The sequence below is a fragment of the Sarcophilus harrisii genome, chromosome 4 (assembly GCF_902635505.1).
Source record: "Sarcophilus harrisii chromosome 4, mSarHar1.11, whole genome shotgun sequence".
In the NCBI taxonomy this organism is placed as follows: domain Eukaryota; kingdom Metazoa; phylum Chordata; class Mammalia; order Dasyuromorphia; family Dasyuridae; genus Sarcophilus; species Sarcophilus harrisii.
In genome coordinates this window covers 223134935-223148904 of record NC_045429.1, presented here as the reverse complement: position 1 = coordinate 223148904, position 13970 = coordinate 223134935, and the positions used below count along the sequence as shown (strand labels likewise).

The following is a 13970-nucleotide window of genomic DNA, read 5'->3' as shown; positions in this document are numbered from 1 at the left end:
GGCTGGAATGCTGAATGTACAGTCAGGAAGGGTCTGTATCCAGCCTTTGACACTAACTCTGTGACCTTAAATAGCCATTTAACCTCTTATTTGCCTCAAATAACTTCCTAAAACTTAGCTAAATAATCACTATCTGCTCTGGTAAAAGTTTTTCCAGCAGTTGTATCCTAAGAAATCACAGCTTCTTAAAATATTACATTTATATCTATATTTACAAAAACAACATTAAAATTGTTATTTGATTGTTAATTGGAAACTGATTCTTAATCGATAAAATATTTAAAATCTTTTCCTCTAAAACATATCATTAATGGTTCCATTCTTAACTTAAGCTATCATAATTAATGATTTCAAATTATTGTTTTTAATCAACTAAAAAAGAATATTTTAAAATGGAAGTCTATAGTTTATTAAAATATATAAAAACCTAGCAAAAATGACTTACATCACCTGAGTTACAAATACCCAACTCCATTACATTTTTTTGAAAAATATCCTTAGAAAGGTGAATCCTAAATATGTTTATATGTAATACTGTAAATTACATTACTGAGGGAAAAAAATAGATAACTACTAATGACAGATTATACATTATAGTAAAAATAAACTTTTAGGTACTCTAAGACACATTTGTTCATATAAGTGAGTTATATATCTACTATACCCCTATTACAATTGGGAATTGAAATTATGGCTATAGCAACCACTACTAAAAAATAATCAATGAAATAGTTCTTTGACATTTTTTAAACTGTGGAAAAAAAAATGTATTGGGGCAGCTAGGTGGCGCAGTGGATAGAGCACCAGCCCTGAAGTCAGCAGGACCTGAGTTCAAATCTGATCTCAGACACAATATTTCCTAGCTGTGTGACCCTGTGCAAGCCACTTAACCCCCATTGTCTTGGGGGAAAAAAAATAAACAACATGTATTACTAAGCATTCCTAATAGTTAATGCCTCCATTACAGTATTAAAACATATAGCTTCTTACTCATGCTCAAATTCTTTTTGAGAAATTTTAAACATAGGTATGAAATTCAAACATTATTAATCACTTGTGGAATCTGAGAACATTAAGGTCAGGAGAAAAAAAAATCTTACTTAGGTAAACTGATCCCTGGATAAATGAACAAAAGTCTGCAAATGGGAATACTTGAAATTTTTGTTATGTTAGATAAGCAATTAAAACTGACAAGAAAGAGGGGAAAAAAGATGCCTGGCCACAGATGGGCCAGGTTTAAATATGGTCTCCTTTAATATTTTTTTATACATTTCTTACACATAACTTTACAGGTTGAGTTTAATTTGGCTTCAATATTTTTTGCAAGCACTTTCTCTCAGATATGGGTGCACTGTACCTTGCAGAAGCTCTTGAAATAAACAGGCATGTTAAAACATTCCTCTATGTTTCTAGGACAGTAGCCACCCATTAGGACAAAAGTAACAAAGCTAAGGTGCTCATATTCACAGAATATGAATATAAAGAAACATCAGGTATCAAGAAACTCCCTTATTAAAACTACCACAACAAATAACAAAGTTTGTGCTTGATACATAGGGCCCTAGGACATATCATTGTTTCCTAAATCATGGCTGAACTTTCAGAGGTTACCAATCCACAACTCACTAGGCCCTGCTCATGCCTGCTATAAGGTAGGCCCAGAGAATATATCAGCTCTTGAGTTTAGCTAGAAACATATCACTTCCTGTTTCAGTCTATCTCCCCTAAGACACAACGATATAGCCTGCCACAAGGCTGCCGCCCAGTTGAGGGCCTTTGTTGTTGTTGTTAAATAGTTCAGTCATGTCCTACTCTTCCTGACTTTGTGGACTTTGGCATGTTAATTCTGTACATACAATCTTCTTGGCAAAGGTACTGGAGTGCTTTGCCATTTTCTTTTCCACTGGATTAAAGCAAATTGAGATTAAGTGACTTGCCCAGTGATGCAGAGCTAGTGTCTGAGCCTCTCTTTAAGCTCAGCTCTTCCGGATTCCACACCCTGCACCAGATCCACTGATCCCTTTTGGACTTACTTTGAATTTTCCGGTTACCTGACTACATCTATAGGCCTCTTCTCATTTGCTGACAGTCTACCTGGACCTAGAATCCAATGATTATCATACTCTTAACCCCTCCTGCTTTCCTTATCTCAATGATAATGATTTGTGAATGATCACCCATTCCCAACTCAGCTGTCTGTTTCCTATTTCTATCTACCTCTATCCCAAACTTCCATATCCCTTCTCCAGAATCTCCATCACATAGTAGCTTCTCTTTGGAGGAACAGAGTCTACATCTATCCCTTGATTGAGATCGAGTAAATGGCTATCATCTACTGACATCCAGAACATTTTCCCTCCTTTCTTAATGAGTTTAATGCCTAACTCAGACTACTTCTCCATCCCAACTCCTGCCCACAATCTAAGTTCTTCATCATCATAATACTAAATAACAACAATAATAGCTATCACTTAGTATTTTAAGTTTTGTAAAGCACTTTAAAATCTGTTATGTCACTTGATCCACAGAACAACTCTCTTAGATAGATGCTTTATTATCTCCACTTACAGAAACTTAACCTGAATGTTTGAGCAATTTGCCCAAAGGCTCACAACCACAACCAGAGGGGAGGCTTGCACCTAGGTCTTCCTAGCTCTGAGGCTAACTCTCTGTCCATTTATACTACAATACCTTATTCTCCCTCAAATACCTTAATTTCTCAGTTCCTCAAATTATTCAACTCCCATAACTTATTCTTTTCACTCCACCTTAGTTATATACTTGTTATAACATCATCCATAAGTGTTCCAACTTCTATGTTCATGACCTCTGAATTTCCTGTCTAATCACAATTTTTTCTCTTTTTAGGTATCCCCTTCCCCCTTACTCCTAATTCTTCCTCACTATGACCATCAATCCCCACAACTTTCAGTACTTTCCTAAGCCATTACCCCTACAGTCTCCTTAAATTTTCCTTCCTGAAGGAATTTGTGACCCAAGAAGAACTAAAGAGATCATTATTGATCACAAAATAGAAAATTTTGATTACATAAATTTAAAAAGCCTTTGTATGAACAAAACTAATGCAAACAAGATTAGAAGGAAAGCAACAAACTGGGAAAACATTTTTACAGTTAAAGGTTCTGATAAAGGCCTCATTTCCAAAATATATAGAGAATTGACTCTAATTTATAAGAAATCAAGCTATTCTCCAATTGATAAATGGTCAAAGGATATGAACAGACAATTTTCAGATGATGAAATTGAAACTATCTCCACTCATATGAAAGAGTGTTCCAAATCACTATTGATCAGAGAAATGCAAATTAAGATAACTCTGAGATACCACTACACACCTGTCAGATTAGCTGAAATGATAGGAAAAAATGATGATTGTTAAAAGGGATGTGGGAAAACTGCGACACTGATGCATTGTTAGTGGAATTGTGAACGAATCCAACCATTCTAGAGAGCAATCTGGAATTATGCCCAAAATGTTATCAAACTGTGCATACCCTTTGATCCAACAGTATCCCTACTGGACTTATATCCCAAAAAGATACTAAAGAAGGGAAAGAGACCTGTATGTGCCAAAATGTTTGTGGCAACCCTGTTTGTAGTGGCTAGAAACTGGAAAATGAATAGATGCCCATCAATTGGAGAATGGTTGGGTAAATTGTGGAAAATGATGTTGTGGAATATTATTGTTCTGTAAGAAATGACCAGCAGGATGAATACAGAGAGGCTTGGAAAGACTTACATGAACTGATGCTGAGTGAAATGAGCAGAACCAGGAGATCATTATATACTTCAACAACAATACTGTATGAGGGTGAATTCTGATGGAAGTGGATATCTTCAACAAAGAGAAGATCTAATTTAGTTCCAATTGATCAATGATGGACAGAATCAGCTACACCCAGAGAAGGAACACTGGGAAATGAGTGTAAATTATTTGCATTTTTGTTTTTCTTCACAGGTTATTTTTTACCTTCTGAATCCAATTCTTCCTGTTCAATAAGAGAACTGTTCGGTTCTGCACACATATATTGTATCTAGGACATACTATAAGTTATTTAACATGTATAAGATTGCCTGCCATTTAGGGGAGGAGGTGGAGGAAGGGAAGGGAAAAATCAAAACAGAAGTTGAGTGCAAGGGATAATGTTAAAAATTATCCATGCATATGTACTGTCAATAAAAAGTTATAATAAAAAAAGAAAAATAAATAAATAAATTTCTTCCTTCCCAAAGTTGAGCCTTTAGTGAACCAGTTCAAATGTACAAACCAAATCTTAACCTGTTTATTAGTGACTATACTTTGTTAAATCCTAATCCTAAAAGATTTCCTCCCATCTTCCCCCTTAGCTCCTATTCACTCCATATTGAATATACCAGAAGTAGTCAGAAAAATACTGGAGACTAGGATACAAATTTGTTATCTAACATAATCCTTACTGCCTTTATTGTAAGTTCCCCTAATGGATTCTCCATCTCACTTAGCCTAGAGATTATTTCAAACACCTTTATCTTCTCAAACTTCTTACCCACTCCCTACCTCCACCATCTGAAGCCCTAACCTTCATTGGTAAAAAATTGAGGCTATTCCCCAAGAGCTCCAACTTCCCTTCTACTCACTTCACCACTGCCCTAACATCACCCTCAACTACCTCCTCCTTCACTCCAGTGGCTGATGAAGAGGTATCCTTCTTAAAAAATGCAGTGTATTTTCTCTTTTGTAATTTCTAACGTTTGTTCTAAATGTTATTAGCTGATAAAAAAAAAAGCAGAATGAGAACTGAGCAATTCTGCCTTCTCTCTGTTGTTAATCTCATGATTAATAGTGTCTACAAAGTAGGATAAAAACACATATCAGTATGTTTACTAACAAAACCCAATAAAAATTCAAAATTATGATTAAAATGAATATAACACACAGGAAATAACTTTTAAAGAAACATGTAAAATTTATTCAAATATAATAAAGTATCTTAACAAATAAAAAAGAAATTAAATAATTGAATAAATAACCACTGTTCAAGGTTACATCTTGGATACTAAAAACACAACCTCTTAAATAATTTACATATATTCCTATACCTATAAAACTGCCTAGGAAATACTTTGTAGAATAACTAACTTCATTTTGAAAAACAAAAATCCAGAATCTCAAGGAAAAAAGAGAAAAAGAATGACAAAAGGCACAATATTACCATACTTCAAACTATATTATAAAACAGTTGTCATCAAAGCTACTTTGTAATACTAATTAAAAATCAGAAAAGCAAATCTACTAAACAGACTAAATAAACAGGAAAGAAAGCAATCAAAAACAGTAGCCCAGTAGTTAGTAAACCCCAAAACATAAGTTAATGGATAAAGCATTCCCTTTTTGGTAAGAACTACAAGGAAAACTGAAAAGCAGTCAGGCAGAAATGAGTTTTGGAGTAACATGATAAGCTTTTACCATGATAAGCTAAAAAGCGAAACAGTAACAACAACAATTAATACTTAAATAGCAATTTAAGGTTTGTTCAGCACTTTACAAATATTATTTTATCCCCATAAGAACCTTGGGAGATAGGACCTTTTATTATCATTCCCACATTATAGATAAAGAAACTGAGGCATACAGGAATTAAGTGACTTGCCCAGTATCACATAGCTAATAATTCTCAGAGGGCAAATCTAAATTCAAGTTTTCCTGATTCCTGTTTCAGCTCTGTTCATCGTGCCATCTAGCTGCCCTCAGGAGATGACTGAACATAAGTATACATCATTTAAAAAAAAAAAACCAAGAAAGAAAATACAAGTAGGTATTCAAGTTCTACATGTCAGTAGATGGCAGTGAAACTCCAAGAACACAGGCTTTTTCTTAATTAAAAAAATAAAGGAGACCTTTCTAAAATCCTGTACTTTAAAGTAGAGGTTCTAGACCCAAGGCCAAAGTGGGCCATGGACAGATTAGGAGAGTTCTCTGAGGATGAGGAAAAAATTAAATCTTTATTTTGAAATAACTGGTTTGTTTTGTAATCTTATGTAAATTATCTGAGAAGGGATCTGTAGGTTCCATGGACTGCCAAAAGTAACCCCAGCTTTAAAGTAAGGATTTTTAGTAGTTGGAATTAAATAAACAAATAGTACTTTTAAAAGATGAGCTAATTATCCTTATTCAAAAAAAGTTTTTAGATTTAACATTTTCCAAATATTATATAACACTGTCAGAAGCATATTAGTAAGCATATGTATTAAACATCATTTAGCATCTAACACATTATCCCCTCCCCCTCTCCTCTATCCCATACAGAAAGGATGCATTTTTATACTTATGAGAAGCTCTGTCAGTCCCATGAAGATATGAATGTTAAATCATCCTAAAGAAAAGCGAGACCTAAACTAATCTATTTATTTAGTGCTATACCAATCAGACTCCCAAAAAACTATTTTAATGACCTACAAAAAATAACAAAGTTCATATGGAAAAACAAAAGGTCAAGAATTTCAAGGGAATTAATGAAAAAAAAATCAAATGAAGGTGGCCTAGCTGTACCAGATTTAAAATAAAGCAGTGGTTACCAAAACCATTTAGTATTAGCTAAGAAATAGACTAGTTGATCAATGGAATAGGTTAGGTTCAAAGGACAAAACAGCCAATAACTTTAATAATCTAGTCTTTGACAAACCCAAAGACCCCAGTTTTTGAGATAAGAACTCATTATTTGACAAAAATTGCTGGGAAAATTGGAAATTAGTATGGCAGAAACTAGGTATTGACCCACACTTAACACTGTACACCAAGATAAGGTCAAAATGGGTTCATGACCTAGACATAAAGAATGAGATTATAAAGTGGAAGAGCATAGGATAGTTTACCTCTCAGACCTGTGGAAGGGGAATTTATGACCAAAGAAGAACTAGAGATCATTATTGATCACAAAATAGAAAATTTTGATTATATGAAATTGAAAAGTTTTTATATAAAACAAAACTAATGCAGACAAGATTAGAAGGAAGCAATAAAGTGGGAAAACATTTTCACAGTCAAAGGTTCTGATAAAGGCCTCATTTCCAAAATATATAGAGAATTGACTCTAATTTATAAGAAATCAAGCCATTCTCCAATTGACAAATGGTCAAAGGATACGAACAGACAATTCTCAGACGAAGAAATTGAAACTATTTCTAGCCATATGAAAAGATGCTCCAAGTCATTATTAATCAAGAGAAATGCAAATTAAGACAACTATGAGATACCACTACACATCTGTCAGATTAGCTAGGATAACAGGAAAAAATAAAGCTGAATGTTGGAAAACTGGGACACTGATGCATTGTTGGTGGAATTGTGAATACATCCAGCCATTCTGGAGAGCGATTTGGAACAATGCTCAAAAAATCATCAAACTTTCTGTAAGAAATGACCAGCAGGATGAATACAGAGAGGCTTGGAGAGAGTTACATGAACTGATGCTAAGTGAAATGAGCAGAACCAGGAAATCATTATATACGTCAATGACGACACTGTAGGAAGATGTATTCTGATGGAAGTGGATTTCTTTGACAAAGAGACCTAATTCAGTTTCAAATGATCTACACCCAAAGAAAGAACACTGGTAAATGAATGTAAACTGTTTGTATTTTTGTTTTTCTTCCCGAGTTATTTTTACCTTCTGAATCCAATTCTCCCTGTGCAACAAGAAAACTGTATACTGCGACATAACATATATAGGACTGCTTGCCATCTAGGGGAGGGGGTGGAGGGAGAGAGGGGAAAAATCAGAACAGAAGTGAGTGCAAGGGATAATGTTGTAAAAAATTACCCTGGCATGGGTTCTGCCAATAAAAAGTTATTATAATAAATAAAAATAAGTTAATTAAAAATAATTTAAAAAAATTATCAAACTGTGCATACCCTTTGATCCAGCAATGTTTCTACTGGGCTTATATCCCAAAGAAATCTTAAAGAAGGGAAAGGGACCTGTATGTGCACGAATGTTTGTGGCAGATCTCTTTGTAGTGGCCAGAAACTGGAAACTGAGTGGATGCCCATCAATTGGAAAATGGCTGAATAAATTGTGGTATATGAATATTATGGAATATTATTGTTTGGTAAGAAATGACCAGCAGGAGGATTTCAGAAAGGCCTGGAGAGACTTACATGAACTGATGCTGAGTGAAATGAGCAGGACCAGAAGATCATTATATACTTCAACAATAATTCTGATGAATGTGGCCATTTTCAGTAATGAGATGAATCAAATTCAGTTCCAGTAGAGCAGTAATGAACTGAACCAGTTACACCCAGCGAAAGAACTCTGGGAGTCATATGACCATGAACCATTACATAAAATTCCCAATCCCTATATTTTTGTCAGCCTGCATTTTTGATTTCCTTCACAAGCTAATAGTACACTATTTCAAACTCTGATTCTTTTTGTACAGCAAAATAATTGTTAGGACATATATGCTTTAACATACTTAACATGTATGCATGTACTGGTCAACCTGCATTCAGGGGGAGGGGATGGGGGGAAGAAGGGGAAAAATTGGAACAAAAGGTTTGGCAATTATCAATGCTGTAAAATTACCTATGCATATAACTTGTAAATAAAAAGCTATAATAAAAAAAAAAAGAAAAGAAAAAGAAAAGCGAGGAAGCTCTTTGTGTCTCCTTTGTGCCAAACTACCACTACTACTTTGTTCATTTCCCATGGTGGAGGCATCTCAGAATCTTGAGCCAAGAGTCAGGGTGAATGCATTTCTAGACCACTGGGCCTGCTTCAAGTCTAAGCCCTACAGCCAACCTCAAAGCAAGCAATCATGTGAAGGAAGGGCTGAACATTTTTACCAACACCAATACTTACTACTAACATGTTGGGGTTTTTTCTTCTTTAAATAATAATATAATAATAAGATCCAAAATCGCAGCCAACTGATAAAATTTCAGATCTTTTATTGTGTCCTTCAATATAGCCCCATTAGCTCAGAAGCCTATCTCTCCGCTTGGTTCTAAGAGCTCCGCCCGAATGTCTCCAAATCCAAAGGTTTGTCCTTCCGACTCCAGCCAGCACTAAGGTAGAAAATACAATGAATCTCTTTTGCCTCGAAGATAAGGCTTAAGGGCTTCCTCGCAGAGTGCTCCTCTCCGACACCTGAGAATGTTTCCAAATAACTCTCCCGAGTGGCTCACTGGAGCTGTATTTATGCTACTTCTCCAAGAGAATGATTGTGGGATTATCTCCCAGCATGCTCTCTGGCCCTAAGAACTTCAAGGGAGGTGTGAATTCAGATATCTCTTTCTAAACCCTGAAATGTCCCAAACATGTGAACTCCAATGAGTACTTAAATATTTCTTGCTTCTATGAGCTCTCTAAAGGTGTGAACACAAGCAACGTTTCTATCAGTTGTACTTAGTACCTTGTTTCAAGTTCTAGCCCAAAACATATCCTTCTAAGATCAAATCAATCATATTGAACCATGCTAAATTAGATAACTATTGTCTCTATCAACTCTAATGGCTTAACACTGTGTAAAGATTCCAACACTAACAGCTAAAGATGAGTAGGTAAATACAAAAGCCCCAGTAGCTCCTCTACAACCCAACTTCTTAAGACTGTGGATTGTGATGCCCATATGAGATTACATAACAATATGGGGGTAGCAAAATTATGATTTATCAGCAAATGTTTGATTAGTATACCTATTTTATATACCTATATACTTGAGGTCATGTAGAAGTATCTCAGGTGAAAAGGGGTTGTGAATGAAAAAAGTTTAAGAAGCCTTGCTTTAGACTATAGGACTTGTTTGCAGCCCAGTATTTATAGCCATTATCCAAACAAATTAAAATTTGTGGAGATGTGACCTGGTAACTGCCCCTGCAGGTGCTTCTATCTCTATTCCCTCAGCAGTTATAATTACTGAAGATCCTGGAAAAAAAGTTCTGGTCAGTAACCTTTCCATCTGACTTAGAAGCTGAAATCTCCTCCTATATATGTTGTCTCCCTGTGAGAAGGTGAGTTCCTTAAAAGGCAGGTTTGGTTTATTTTTTCTATTTGTATCCCTAGTGTTTGGAACACACAGTGATCATTTAAGAAATGCTTTTTAATGAATTCATTCATTCCCCTATTAGAAAAGTCCACGAGCACACTTATGTTTTGGGAATATAATATTTATTCTATAATTATCTATGGTATAATCAAAGCAAATGAATTAATCCATTAACCTAATTAATAAATTAAAGATTTGATATATTGTCTCAATCTGGTTCATACTTCCAAGTTTTTAGGACTAGTTATGTCAAACATTCCTGGAAAAAGGCTTGCCCATCCAGATTTATGGGTAAGGTAGTCAAAATTTACATTAGAATTTCCAAAAAAGTCCAAATAATTTTCTTCTTGATTTAAATTGAAAGAAAAAGTACTATTTACAGTCATAAGACCTGGCCTCTAAACTCAGACTTTATTCCTTACTTTCAGGAAAATCCCGAATAAGTCATTTAATTCTGGGATTCCATTTTCTCAAATAAAATGAGTCTATTAAAACAGATGGGTCTTTTCTCTTCCAACTCTAAAGTCTATCTTGTCATTTTGAATATTTTAGAAGCCAAAGAATAATTACTTTGGAGTGTTCATCAAGGCAAACAGACTCAGAGCTTCCTTAGATTAAATGGAATTTGAGGGAATGTTCCCATAATGGCTTAGAAGAGCTAACGTACAAACATATTTATGAGATAGGAAATTTTTTGTCAATTTTTTTTGGTTAGATCAACAATTTTCTACTTGTTAGGGAAGGTACTTCCCCAACCCCAGGCTATCTTCTTTCTATACTTTCCCTTGATGAGGTCACCTGTTGTTATGGGCCAGAACTCTGAACTTGAAACAAAGGATTCTTACAAGGTACTAAGTCAATGGAATTGATAGGGAAAATAGTTATCTAATTTAGCATGGTTCAATATGATTGATTTTAATCCTACAACTAACTCCTTGTACAAGGTACTAAGTGGAATTAGGAGACAACGGTTAAATCTAGTTTAGCATTGATTGAATCCTACAACAAATGATGGTTTCCTAGTGATATAATGATTGATTTGTACTCAGTATGGAACATGTAAACTAGAAGCCTCAGCCAGGGAGATTCAAAGACATTCTGAGAGAAGGAAAAGGACTGGCAGCAGGAGCCTAAGCTCTCAGAACCAAGGGGAGAAATTCAATTTGATCTTAGATCTTCCTGGTGGCTGGCCTGGACTCCTGCACTTTCTCCACTAAGACCAAGGCCAGACAGAAAGGCTCTCCAGAAAGCTGCCCAGCCCCAGAGGAAGGAGATAATAAAGGATCCAGACTATAAGAAAGCTAACCTGGTTCCAGGAAAGGAGACAAGCCTTTGAAAGAGACAATAATAAAGGATTTGGACTTTTAAAACCTGGCTGTACTTGTGGTGATTACTGAACTGAAATGAAGGCTGCCTCCAGAGACCCCAACATTACAACCTGTTGCTAGTTCAGTTTTAATCTCCATCCAGATTACTTTACAATCTACACAATCATTCACAATTTCTCTTACAAACTAATCCCACCTAAGACCCCTTACCTTAAACTAAGCATGTTTCAAAATGAACTCATCTTTTTCTGAAAAACTTTGTTTACTCTAAACTTCCCTATTTCTGCTTTGTGAACAACAATCTCTCCAGATTTGTAACCTTGGAAGATGTGCTTCCCTCCCTCTTCCCTCACCCTTAGTTCCCTATATCCTATCAATCTCCAAATCCTAGAAATTCAATCTTTGTAACAGTTGTCTGTCCTTATTTTCTATTCACACAAGCCATTATCTCATTTAAGATCCTATCACCCATTCAATTGGAGTATGACAACAGCCTCCTAATTAGTTTTCTTACTGTCATTCTTTCACTTCCACCATCCTTCATACAGCACCCAAAATTATATTCCTAAAACATAGGTCTAACCATATTACTTCCAGGCTCAAAATCTTTCAGTGGTTCCCAAATGACCATTATTTCTAAGATAAAATACAAATTTCTTAGCAGATTATAGCTTTCTATAATTTCAACCTATCTTTCTGGCTGTACTTTACATTATAGATCTAAATAAATTCCACAATTCAGACAAACTATACTGCTAGCTGTTCCCCAAACTAAATGTTCCTTCTCTCTCCATCTCTATGCCCAGAATATGCTCTTTCCTCCTATCTTTCAGGATCTTTAGCTTTGATAAAGGTATAGTTCAATCAGCACTTTCCTGAAGGAAACCTTTCTTTGTCAGTTATTATTTTCACTCTTCCTCAAATTTTCCTACTTTGTCTCATCTCTCTTCTGCCCTCCTTACCTTCTAGTTGGTATTATAATTATCTGTGTACAAGTTACATTCTCATAGTATAATGTCTCAACTAAAATCCGAATTTTTACAGGAAGCTTTTCTTAACTCTTCTTACTTCTCTGTCTTGCCTTTGCTAATTATTCTTGTTTATTCTATATATAACTTACTTTGCATATAGATCTTTCCATGTTGTCTCTTTTGCTAGGTTGCAAGCTCCTTGAGGGCAAGAACTTGTCTTTTTTCCTCTTTTTGCATCCTGGTACTTAGCATAGAGCCTGATACATAGTAGACAACTAACAAAACGTTTATGGATTACAATGTATCTTTTCCAATAGGAGGTACTTTGTTTTTGTCCTTGTTTTCCTATTACCCATAGTTGGCCCATAGTAATCAAGACTCAACAACTATTTGTTAAATGCCTAATATGTACCTGTCACTGTATTACATGTTGAGATGCAAAAAAAAAAAAAAAAAGTTTCTGCTATCAAAAAGAAGAGGTCTAATGGTATAGATAAAACAGAAATAGCTAGCTACACATAAACAAGGTACATGAATGTGATATAAACATACATATGATAAAATGGAGAGAAGCTCAGAAAAATTTGATTAAGGAAGATTGGGAAAGACTTTTTGCTGAAAGCTAGGAGGCAGAGGTAAAGAGGAAAAGATTTCACTGACATGGGGTCAGTGAAAATGCAGGGAATAGAGATATGCAGTGTCTTGGTTCGAGGAATAGCAAAGAAGTCAGTGTTACTGGATGGCAGAGTAAGTGAAAGGGAATAAGGATAAGAAGACTGGAAGGAAAGGAAGAGGCCAGAATAGAAGGGTTTCAAAAACCAAAGAGAGGATCATCATAGGGTTAATGAGGAACTGTTGGAATCCTTACAAAGTGATAAGTCAGTTGCCTATTTTAGCATGGTACTTAGCAAATTCTCTAACTCACTAAGTATTTAAGTACTCATTGGAGTTCACAAGTATGGGAGATTCACAAAGTTAACTTTGCAACTTTGTGAATTCACACTTCCCTTAGTCCCTCCCTCAGAGGAGGAGTCAACCTTTAAGAGATCATATATAAGAAGATGATAGAGGCTCAGTCAGAGTTAGTTCAGAACATTGCCAGGAGTCGGAGAGGAGCACTCTGGGACAGACACAGAGGAACTCTGAAACAGACACAGAGCACTCTGGGAGGAAGTCCACAAGCCCACTCTCGGAGGTGGAGTCAGATTCATTCCACTTTTACCTTGGTGCTGGCTGGAGATATTTGGAAGAAGAGAAGCTGAAGCTGGCAGAGGCAAAAGATTAGTGGCAAGAGCTCTTGGAACCAAGCAGAGAGATAGGCCTCTAAGAAAGCTAACCGGGCTCAAGGAAAGAGATAAGAAATAAACGTTTGGATTTTATCAGCTGGCTGTGTTTGAAGTGATTATTACTTGGAACCTAAACTAAGGCTGCCTCCAGAAAACCTCCCCAAGAAACCTTCTCCCAGAGAGAACCATCATATATTATATAAAAAAAGAGAACACCACAGGGAACTACTGGAGTTTAAGGAGATATGATCAGACTTGCCATTAAGGAGATGATATGATCAGATCTGCCATTAAGGAAGATTATTTTAAGAGATGAGTAGAGGAAGAAGTGGAGT

At 35.6% G+C, this 13970-nt stretch overlaps 1 protein-coding gene across 2 annotated transcripts in view; it reads right to left on the bottom strand.

Moving 5' to 3' along the window:
- The window catches only part of CEP162 (centrosomal protein 162), a 128783-nt gene that overhangs the window by 110926 nt on the left and 3887 nt on the right, over positions 1 to 13970 (bottom strand). The window lies entirely within an intron of this gene.